The sequence below is a fragment of the Schistocerca americana genome, chromosome 4, assembly GCF_021461395.2.
Source record: "Schistocerca americana isolate TAMUIC-IGC-003095 chromosome 4, iqSchAmer2.1, whole genome shotgun sequence".
NCBI classification, from domain to species: domain Eukaryota; kingdom Metazoa; phylum Arthropoda; class Insecta; order Orthoptera; family Acrididae; genus Schistocerca; species Schistocerca americana.
Window position 1 is genome coordinate 637,936,604 of NC_060122.1, and position 12,570 is coordinate 637,949,173.

Sequence of the window (12,570 nt, forward strand, 5' to 3'; positions counted from 1 at the left end):
TCTTAGAGTTGGAATCTCGACCACCGATAGATGTTGGAAACGTGATCTCTATGGTGCAGATATAGTTGGAAGGAATACCTGCTTCAGTGGATGCAGTATGTTTCACTAAAATAAGGAAAATTTTTCTAGGGAATCCCCGATAGGAAGATATGATGAAAGTGCCTGCCATTATTCAGGGAGAGAAGTTCGAAGGTGGATAGTATTGGGGCCACGAGCAACTGCGTCGATGAAATATGCACCATTGACCTCTTGTGCTGTATAGAGATCCTTCTCAGCCTACCAGAATGTATTGAGAGACAAAAGGAAAGTTTTCGATTTACAAAATTTAGAAATGTGGTTAATTGTAAACTGCTGTACCAAAATGTAAAATAAAATGTCTTGTTAGTTGTAGCGTTTGGCCAATCAGTACTGGGGTCGCACACATGTACACATCCCGAGTGTGCGTTTTTTGTGAGTGATACAAGACACAAATTTTTAAGTTAAAGAACTTTCTTTATCATTCATATAACAAAAAAGAAAACAATTTTATCACAGCTAAATATCTTAACCGTTTAAGCATTTTTTCTAATGGATACAAGGAATAGTTGATTTTTTTCACATGAACCAGAACAGCTGTATCAAAATTACAAATAAATATTCTATGTTAATATCAGCATTCATTATATTTTTCATCAAAAGACTTCAAAGAGCCTGCAATAGTTTGTTTAAACCCAAAAATGCCTATTCCAAGGAAATAAAGGGCTAAAATCCGTTTTATAAATATCTAAAAATACGGGTCCTAAAGATGACTGTACGTGTTTTGGCACAGAATCAGACTGAAATGACAACACCCTCTATGTAATTGGTTACTATTGTAACACTTACAGATGTGGAAACATTTAATTATCTGGTACATTGTGCCTGACACAAAGAGTAGCACAAGACAACAGCATTCTTCCAGGAATTCAGACTGCCCATTAGTTTTTGTGTTTGCCTAGTGTTTTAGCTAATATATATTTTCTGCCTGGTAACAAGTTAGAATCAATCTTTTAGACCACATTTGTCTGTTTGGCATGTTATTTGTAACTATTTAGATATGGTAATAGCCTCAGGATTGAATGCAACAGTGTTCCAGGCGCCAGTTGAACGGATATGTACGTACGTGGAAAATAACATTGCGATACATGAGTTACACATAGCACTTTTCTGTACTTCTGGCGTATTTTGCAGGCACTTTAAACATTGAATTTACATCGTGGCACTTGATAAGCAACACACGTGTTGAAAGTAAATAGCTTCAGGCTCTGTTGTGCCTTACACTATGTATGCTACATTAATCAAACTATGAACTGTAAGGGCTTGACATAAAACTCTTACAGTTTCAAGATAATGTAGCATGGAGTAAAGGGATGAAGGCCAGTTGGTACACTAATGAAATAGCATTAGCATGACATACATTTATTAGATTTAAGAGTTACAACTGAATCATCTTCTCCATGGTCATGGTGAGGGCAGTGGATACAGCACACAGCTGTAGAAGGTGCTGACTTTCCACCTCAGCACATCCTTGAGGCCATTGTCTCCATCACCGCTGCTCGTGTAACACCACAGCACCGTGCACGGCAGCAAACTACAGATGCTGCTCGTGCAGTGGCGTCAGCCACGAGATCAGCAACTGCTTTTTACTAGGGCACTCTTGTTGACATCGAAGATGTGTGCCCGACTAAACACAACAGCTCTTCATGGGATGTAGACTGTACTGCATAATTACAGTATGGATTCTCCGCCATTGGTAGGCCTTGAGTGCTAGTGTCTGCTAACAGGTGCAAGTCAGGGGCAGCAGCCTTTAGCACACCTTTTGGATACAGTGACAGCTTGATGGTGCACCAAACACCATCACTCCGACACTCAGCAAGTTGGAGGTAGAAGTCCCCAAGACTTCATATCAACAGATGAGAACCTGGCAGCTCACGGCGGCCAGGGGGACTGCAGTCTCGAAGGTAGAAGTTATCTGGTGAATGGTAGGCAGCACATCACGTGGCCTGCATCATAGTTGGCTCACTATAACTGACTCACATATGGGCTTGGAAGCTGTCCGTCTAAGGCAATGACATTATGTCTTGCCGAGGTTACTGCATATGTCTTTGTGTTCTGGACTCATCAGTGTTATCTGCCACACCTCAGTGCTTGATGCTTTCCTGCTATGTCAGTGGGCTGATAGATGTTCTTGTCGAACATTTACCCATTCCTGCAGCGTCATGTTGTGCTGTCATTATGAAATTAAGATATCTCTTAAGTGAGGCCATGTTACTGAATCAATGAGTCAGTCTTCTCACTCAAATGAGGTGAAGCAACAGCTTCTGGCTTGTGCCATATTATTTGCAGTGTTGGCTCTCATCCTGTTTGTCGTTCTGGTTGCTACATGGTGCGCTGGCCTGGTCTGACTTGGCTGAGTGGTGGCTGGAGAAAACTTTCAGAAGATTTTGTTTCTGCCCACTGTATCTTTCTGTGGTGCAACATGAGTATAAACCTCTCCTTTAAGAAATTCGTCCTGAATGTTTTTTTATTTTGCCTCTGGAACACTCTCATGTCATAGACACATCAAAAAAAGTTTTGGATCACCCCGGTTCCCAGAACTCCTGAACATAGACGTTGACTGTGGATATTGTACCACAGACACAATCTCTTTGACTGTTCACAGATGTCACTAAACCCGCCCAAAGATATAAACAACCATGCATGAGCAGAGCCTATTAGACGGAGGGGGTCCGACAGCCGATCAGTTCCAGCCATTCCACCAGGAAGGAAGTACACGGCTCGTGTTGTCTGTAGTTCAACCGTACCTAGACGGTCAATACCGCGGTTCGATCACATCATCATTGTTACTTTGTGCCAGGAAGGGATCTCAACAAGGGAAGTGTCCAGGCGTCTCGGAGTGAACGAAAGCGATGTAGTTCGGACATGGAGCAGATACAGAGAGACAGTAACTGTCAATGACATGCTTCGCTCAGGCCGCCCAAGGGCTACTACTGCAGTGAATGACCGCTACCTGTGGATTATGGCTCGGAGAAACCCTGACAGCAACGTCACCATGTTGAATAATGCTTTTCGTGCAGCCACAGGACGTCGTGTTACGACTCAAACTGTGCGCAATAGGCTGCATAATGCGCAACTTCACACTCGACGTCCTTGGCGAGATCCGTCTTTGCAACCACGACACCATGCTGCACGGTACAGATGGGCCCAACAACATGCCGACTGGACCGCTCGGGATTGGCATCACGTTCTCTTCACCGATGAGTGTCGCATATGCCTTCAACCAGACAATAGTCAGAGACTTATTTGGAGGCAACCCGGTCAGGCTGAACGCCTTAGACACACTGTCCAGCCAGCGCAGCAAGGTGGAGGTTCCCTGCCGTTTTGGGGTGGCATTATGTTTGGCCGACGTACGCCGCTGGTGGTCATGGAAGGCGCCGTAACGGCTGTACGATACATGAATGCCATCCTCCGACCGATAGTGAAACGATATCGGCAACATACTGGCGAGGCATTCGTCTTCATGAACGACAATTCGCGCCCCCACCGTGCACATCTTGTGAATGACTTCCTTTAGGATAACGACATTGCACGACCAGAGTGGCCAGCACGTTCTTCAGACATGCCTGCGATAGATCGAAAAGGGCTGTTTATGAACGACGTGACCCACCAACCACTTTGAGGGATCTACGCCGAATCGCCGTTGAGGAGTGAGACAATATGGACCAACAGTGCCTTGATGAACTTGTGGATAGTATGCCAGGACGAATACAGGTATGCATCAATGCAAGAGGACGTGCTACTGGGTATCAGAGGTACTGGTGTGTACAGCAATCTGGACCACCATCTCTGAAGGTCTCGCTGTATGGTTGTACAACATGCAATGCATGAGGAATAAAAAGAGAGGAAATGGTGTTTATGTTGACCTTACTACAAAATCCTGTACAGGTTCCGGAACCCTCGGAACCGAGGTGATGCAAAACTTTTTTTGATTTGTGTATATGTTACATGGATAATTACACACTGTACAATTTCTTATTATTTAAATGTTTGTAAAAACTTATTCACAAAGTACTTGTTTTGTTTCTTAATCCTGTATCGTCCCTGTTGAATCCTTATGCTCTAAAACAAGTTGTTGTTGTTGTGGTCTTCAGTCCCGAGACTGGTTTGATGCAGCTCTCCATGCTACTCTATCCTGTGCAAGCTTCTTCATCTCCCAGTACCTACTGCAACCTACATCCTTCTGAATCTGCTTAGTGTATTCATCTCTTGGTCTCCCCCTACGATTTTTACCCTCCACACTGCCCTCCAATACTAAATTGGTGATCCCTTGATGCCTCAGAACATGTCCTCCCAACCGATCCCTTCTACTGGTCAAGTTGTGCCACAAGCTTCTCTTCTCCCCATTCCTATTCAATACTTCCTCATTAGTTATGTGATCTACCCATCTAATCTTCAGGATTCATCTGTAGCACCACATTTCGAAAGCTTCTATTCTCTTCTTGTCCAAACTATTTACCGTCCATGTTTCACTTCCATGCATGGCTACACTCCATACAAATACTTTCAGAAATGACTTCCTGACACTTTAATCTATACTCGAAGTTAACAAATTTCTCTTCTTCAGAAACGCTTTTCTTGCCATTGCCAGTCTACATTTTATATCCTCTCTACTTCGACCATCATCAGTTATTTTGCTCCCCAAATAGCAAAACTCCTTTACTATTTTAAGTGTCTCATTTCCTAATCTAATACCCTCAACATCACCCGACTTCATTCGACTACATTCCATTATCCTCGTTTTGCTTTTGTTGATGTTCATATTATATCCTCCCTTCAAGACACTGTCCATTCCGTTCAACTGCTCTTCCAAGTCCTTTGCTGTCTCCTCCCTTCAAGACACTGTCCATTCCGTTCAACTGCTCTTCCAAGTCCTTTGCTGTCTCTGACAGAATTACAATGTCATCGGCGAACCTCAACGTTTTTACTTCTTCTCCATGAATTTTAATTCCTACTCCGAATTTTTCTTTTGTTTCCTTTACTGCTTGCTCAATATACAGATTGAATAAGACCGGGGAGAGGCTACAACCCTGTCTTACTCCCTTCCCAACCACTGCTTCCCTTTCATGTCCCTCGACTCTTATAACTGCCATCTGGTTTCTGTACAAATTGTAAATAGCCTTTCGCTCCCTGTATTTTACCCCTGCCACCTTTAGAATTTGAAAGAGAGTATTCCAATCAACATTGTCAAAAGCTTTCTCTAAGTCTACAAATGCTAGAAACGTAGGTTTGCCTTTGCTTAATCTTTCTTCTAAGATAAGTCGTAAGGTCAGTATTGCCTCACGTGTTCCAGTATTTCTACGGAATCCAAACTGATCTTCCCCGAGGTCCGCTTCTACCAGTTTTTCCATTCGTCTGTAAAGAATTCGCGTTAGTAATTTGCAGCTGAGACTTATTAAACTGATAGTTCGGTAATTTTCACGTCTGTCAACACCTGCTTTCTTTGGGATTGGAATTATTATATTCTTCTTGAAGTCTGTGGGTATTTCGCCTGTCTCATACATCTTGCTCACCAGATGGTAGAGTTTTGTCATGACTGGCCCTCCCAAGACTGTCAGTAGTTCTAATGGAATGTTGTCTACTCCCGGGGCCTTGTTTCGACTCAGGTCTTTCAGTGCTCTGTCAAACTCTTCACGCAGTATCTTATCTCCCATTTCATCTTCATCTACATCCTCTTTCATTTCCATAATATTGTTCTCAAGTACATCGCCCTTGTATAGACGCTCTATATACTCCTTCCACCTTTCTGCTTTGCCTTCTTTGCTTAGAACTGGGTTTCCGTCTGAACTCTTGATGTTCATACAAGTGGTTCTTTTATCTCCAAAGGTCTCTTTAATTTTCCTGTAGGCAGTATCTATCTTACCCCTAGTGAGATAAGCCTCTACATCCTTACATTTGTCCTCTAGCCATCCCTGCTTAGCCATTTTGCACTTCCTTTCGATCTCGTTTTTGAGACGTTTGTATTCCTTTTTGCCTGCTTCATTTACTGCATTTTTATATTTTCTCCTTTCATCAATTAAATTCAATATTTCTTCTGTTACCCAAGTGTTTCTACTAGCCCTCGTCTTTTTACCTACTTGATCCTCTGCTGCCTTCACTATTTCATCCCTCAAAGCTACCAATTCTTCTTCTATTGTATTTCTTTCCCCCGTTCCTGTCAATTGTTCCCTTATGCTCTCCCTGAAACTCTGTACAACCTATGGTTCTTTCAGTTTATCCAGGTCCCATTTCCTTAAATTCCCACCTTTTTGCAGTTTCTTCAGTTTTAATCTACAGGTCATAACCAATACATTGTGGTCAGAGTCCACATCTGCCCCTGGAAATGTCTTACAATTTAAAACCTGGTTCCTAAATCTCTGTCTTACCATTATATCATCTATCTGATACCTTTTAGTATCTCCAGGGTTCTTCCATGTATGCAACCTTCTATCATGATTTTTAAACCAAGTGTTAGCTATGATTAAGTTGTGCTCTGTGCAAAATTCTACCAGGCGGCTTCCTCTTTCATTTCTTAGCCCCAATCCATATTCACCTACTATGTTTCCTTCTCTCCCCTTTCCTACACTCGAATTCCAGTCACCCATGACTATTAAATTTTCGTCTCCATTCACTATCTGAATAATGTCTTTTATTTCATCATACATTTCTTCAATTAATTCGTCATCTGCAGAGCTAGTTGGCATATAAACTTGTACTACTGTAGTAGGTGTGGGCTTCGTATCTATCTTGGCCACAATAATGCGTTCACTATGCTGTTTGTAGTAGCTTACCTGCATTCCTATTTTCCTATTCATTATTAAACCTACTCCTGCATTACCCCTATTTGACTTTGTGTTTATAACCCTGTAGTCACCTGACCAGAAGTCTTGTTCCTCCTGCCACCGAACTTCACTAATTCCCACTGTATCTAACTTTAACCTATCCATTTCCTTTTTTAAATTTTCTAACCTACCTGCCCGAATTAGGGATATGACATTCCACGCTCCGATCCGTAGAACGCCAGTTTTCTTTCTCCTGATAACGACATCCTCTTGAGTAGTCCCCGCCCGGAGATCCAAATGGGGGACTATTTTACCTCCGGAATATTTTACTCAAGAGGTCGCCATCATCATTTAATCATACAGTAAAGCTGCATGCCCTCGGGAAAAATTACGGCCGTAGTTTCCCCTTGCCTTCAGCTGTTCGCAGTACCAGCACAGCAAGGCCGTTTTGGTTTTTGTTACAAGGCCAAATCAGTCAATCATCCAGACTGTTGCCCTTGCAACTACTGAAAAGGCTGCTGCCCCTCTTCAGGAACCACATGTTTGTCTGTCTAAAACAAGTATAGAATCATATTTTATGTTACAGTTTTTTGCTCCTTATTAATACTACTTAACCACTTCACCGGTATTTTATGTATTGATGATTCAGGGGGATGAGTCATTTTATGTTTCGGGCGAAAGTAGAGTACATATACCGTTAGCAGAACCATGGCAGTTATGGTAGTGGTAATACTTTTAGTCGTGATGTTATAACGTTTGACGCTATCAGCTCATCCAATGAGTGTAATAGGTCAGCGTTTAAGAAGTTGTTGAGGAACATTAGTTTTTGGGATGATAACTCTTCTAACAGTTTTTTCGGCCAATACAACACAGCTTGTGATAACTTGATCATGGACATGCCAGTAATGATAACTGGAAGGCGAAATTGTGCTGCTGCTCCGTCACACAATGTACAATTTATTAATACAGCACTGTTTTGTAGCTTAATTTTGATCATTTGGTCCATTTTTGTGACAGTTAGCAATGACACCTTCTGGTGAGAAAATCCAATGCGCTCCCACTGTCTGGAAATCGGTCATGGGGCAAACACTCCTCTTCAACACTCTGCTACTTCTGTTTTCCCTAAGAACAACTGTACCTCACATGACCATGTGTTATTCTGTGTCACTCTGTCTGGACAAATGGTGATGTCTTCTCTTAGAAATTCTTGTAACTCTAGCGACACAAGAATGTACGCCACTCCCTATTCTGAGATTAATAGTAATTCCTGCAATTGTACCTGTATTCACTTGGCTACAGTTCCTGTCTGGACTGACTTTAATGGCTGCTAGGAGAATAGTACTATGTTTTTCTCAGTTAAGTTCACTGCATAATCCGACTATGAACTGTTTTGGAGGCAACAGCGAAGAACTCATTCACCCATCGACAGCATAGAGAAATATTCTTAGGTTGAGAAAGGGTCACTTGAGATGATATATAAACAAATTTTCATGTTTTCTTGCATGGCGTCACATTACAGCTCCTTATAGACCATAAGCCGCTCATCTCTCTCTGTTTGGTTCCCAGTCGAAGCACCCAGATAGAATGGCACAGCATTTAGAGCAGTGGGCCTCGCTTCTGACTAATTGTTCATAGCGTGCGAATACAGGTGCCTTGTCACAGTTATCTATGTATCCTAACGTCGACGTCTAAAAGCAAGAAGTAATCTGTTTCGCGCTAGACCAGAATCTTGAGTGTACCATCTATGGATGTCCCTTGATAGCATGGGAAGTAGTGGCAGCTATCTGCGAGGATCCATTCTTGCACAGAATAATTACTGCAGTCTAGGAAGGGTGGGCAGAACGTTTTCCAACTTGGTCAGAAAAAAGCGCTGCGCACGTACTTCAAACTTTGAGGTTGGCTCAACACTATAGCAAGTGTCCTACTGTTAGCAAAACTGCCACATTTTTATTCTACCATCGTTGCGACAATGCATTTTGTAGATGTTACATGCATCACATTGGAGTATGTTGCGCATGGAACTACTGGCCTGGAAACATGTCTATTGGCCAGCAATTAATTCTGCCATTGAATACATGGTGCCTTCCTATTAAGTGTAAGCCAAGCGCCCATGTGAACAGGGATACAAAGAACTGTCCTCCAAGACATTTAAGGCATTAGTTGCCATTTTCGCTATCGATGGAGGCACTACACAGTCTGATTTCAGACAATGGTCACCAGTTTGTGTCAGAGGAATTTGAAGCATTCTGCTACGAAAATGAAATTCAGCAGCTGACTACTGCACTGTTCCATCAGGCATCAAATGCAGAGATCGAGCAGCTGATCACAACGCTGAAATCGCAACGAAAGAAAACAGTCTTGGTACCTCTAGAGGATGCTCTGTCAAGTACCTCTTTCGACCACGTGGACTTCAAAGTCTTTCAGATGATAACACGAGCGCAGATCTTGTTTATTTTTCCTACATTCTCTTTACATATATGTTATGAATTCTTCACTCTGTTGTACTCAGTTTCTTTGTTGTCCTGACGATGGCTTTGGATTCTCTGCTAGCTGGTTAGGTCGACACTCAGCGTTTCCACGAGCTCCACGTGTCATGGCGTGCCACGCTTGTCCTGAGCGTCTTGGTGGACACTTGCTTTTCGCTACGCGACACATTATAGGTGTAGAGGGCGAAATGCCACCATATCACTAAGCAGAGTAAGGAGAGGTCATGGGGTGAGTTATTGAACACTTTAATCCTTCTATCAGTTCAGCACAAGTAAGGGCAGTCATCAGAAGGTTTGCCGAAAGGTAAAGCAGGCCACCTACAGCAGCTGTAGTGAAGGAGGATGTCTCCAAACAAGAACTGAAGACATCAGCTAGACAAAGGCACAGGATTTCGCCAAGACTACTAGTAACACCTGATTGGATCCAGCATGCCGTCGTCACCACCTGTACATGGAGAGGGTGGATTGGACTTCAGACTGAACAACGCTGATTCCTGTAACTGAACTCTCTTCATGTGGGAACTGAATTCAGCCCTTATCGAGGCTAGCAATACTGCGCCCGAGCACGGACGAATCAGGCAGAGCCTACTGCGGCCATTAGGCAAGGGAAATCTTTCTAGAAATTGGTAATACTCGTAGACTATGGCGGACAGGACAGTTTTGCAGATTATCGAGGAACAAAAATTTTGTCCTCCTCAAAACAGAGAAGCTCCTACCGAGTACCAACAGTTATCGGATTCTCGCCTTATCTAGCTATCTAGGAAATAACATGGAGCATATGGTAAACCGTTGACTGATCCGTATCCTAGAAATCAGGAAGCTCCTTAATCGCTCTCAGAAGATATCGATCAACTACTGACATCCTGTCACTGCTGCAGACAGCTATACTACAGCCTTTCCCTTTGAGACAGCACCTGTTGAGCATATTTCTTCACACGTTGAGGTGACTAAAGTCATGGGATTCCTCCTAATATCATGTTGGACCTCCTTTTGGCCGCTGTAGTACATCAATTCGACATGCATGGATTCAAGTCGTTGGAAGTCCTGTGCACGAATGTTGAGCCATGCCAACTACATAGCCGTCCATAACTGAGAAAGTATTGCCAGTGTGGGACGTTATTCACGTATGGATCTCGATTTCTTTTTTTTTCTTTTTTTTTGGTCATCAGTCTACTGACTGGTTTGATGCGGCCCGCCACGAATTCCTTTCCTGTGCTAACCTCTTCATCTCAGAGTAGCACTTGCAACCTACGTCCTCAATTATTTGCTTGACGTATTCCAATCTCTGTCTTCCTCTACAGTTTTTGCCCTCTACATCTCCCTCTAGTACCATGGAAGTCATTCCCTCATGTCTTAGCAGATGTCCTATCATCCTGTCCCTTCTCCTTATCAGTGTTTTCCATATGTTCCTTTCCTCTCCGATTCTGCGTAGAACCTCTTCATTCCTTACCTTATCAGTCCACCTAATTTTCAACATTCGTCTATAGCACCACATCTCAAATGCTTCGATTCTCTTCTGTTCCGGTTTTCCCACAGTCCATGTTTCACTGTCATACAATGCTGTACTCCAGACGTACATCCTCAGAAATTTCTTCCTCAAATTAAGGCCGGTATTTGATATTAGTAGACTTCTCTTGGCCATAAATGCCTTTTTGCCATAGCGAGTCTGCTTTTGATGTCCTCCTTGCTCCGTCCGTCATTGGTTATTTTACCGCCTAGGTAGCAGAATTCCTTAACTTCATTGACTTCGTGACCATCAATCCTGATGTTAAGTTTCTCGCTGTTCTCATTTCTACTACTTCTCTTTACCTTCGTCTTTCTCCGATTTACTCTCAAACCATACTGTGTACTCATTAGACTGTTCATTCCGTTCAGCAGATCATTTAATTCTGCTTCACTTTCACTCAGGATAGCAATGTCATCAGCGAATCGTATCATTGATAGCCTTTCACCTTGTATTTTAATTCCACTCCTGAACCTTTCTTTTATTTCCATCATTGCTTCCTCGATGTACAGGTTGAAGAGTAGGGGCGAAAGGCTACAGCCTTGTCTTACACCCTTCTTAATACGAGCACTTCGTTCTTGATCGTCCACTCTTATTATTCCCTCTTGATTGTTGTACATATTGTATATGACCCGTCTCTCCCTATAGCTAACCCCCACTTTTTTCAGAATCTCGAACAGCTTGCACCATTTTATATTGTCTAACGCTTTTTCCAGGTCGACAAATCCTATGAAAGTGTCTTGATTTTTCTTTAGCCTTGCTTCCATTATTAGCCGTAACGTCAGAATTGCCTCTCTCGAGCCTTTACTTTTCCTAAAGCCAAACTGATCGTCACCTAGCGCATTCTCAATTTTCTTTTCCATTCTTCTGTATATTATTCTTGTAAGCAGCTTCGATGCATGAGCTGTTAAGCTGATTGTGCGATAATTCTCGCACTTGTCAGCTCTTGCCGTCTTCGGAATTATGTGGATGATGCTTTTCCAAAAGTCAGATGGTATATCGCCAGACTCATATATCCTGCACACCAACGTGAATAGTCGTTTTGTTGCCACTTCCCCCAATGATTTTAGAAATTCTGATGGAATGTTATCTATCCCTTCTGCCTTATTTGACCGTAAGTCCTCCAAAGCTCTTTTAAATTCCGATTTTAATACTGGATCCCCTATCTCTTCTAAATCGACTCCTGTTTCTTCTTCTATCACATCAGACAAATCTTCACCCTCATAGAGGCTTTCAATGTATTCTTTCCACCTATCTGCTCTCTCCTCTGCATTTAACAGTGGAATTCCCGTTGCACTCTTAATGTTACCACCGTTGCTTTTAATGTCACCAAAGGTTGTTTTGACTTTCCTGTATGCTGAGCCTGTCCTTCCGACATTCATATCTTTTTCGATGTCTTTACATTTTTCCTGCAGCCATGTCGTCTTAGCTTCCCTGCACTTCCTATTTATTTCATTCCTCAGCGACTTGTATTTCTGTATTCCTGATTTTCCCGGAACGTGTTTGTACTTCCTCCTTTCATCAATTAACTGGAGTATTTCTTCTGTTACCCATGGTTTCTTCGCAGCTACCTTCTTTGTACCTATGTTTTCCTTCCCAACTTCTGCGATGGCCCTTTTTAGAGATGTCCATTCCTCTTCAACTGTACAACCTACTGCGCTATTCCTTATTGCTGTATCTATAACGTTAGAGAACGTCAAACGTATCTCGTCATTCCTTAGTACTTCCGTATCCCACTTCTTTG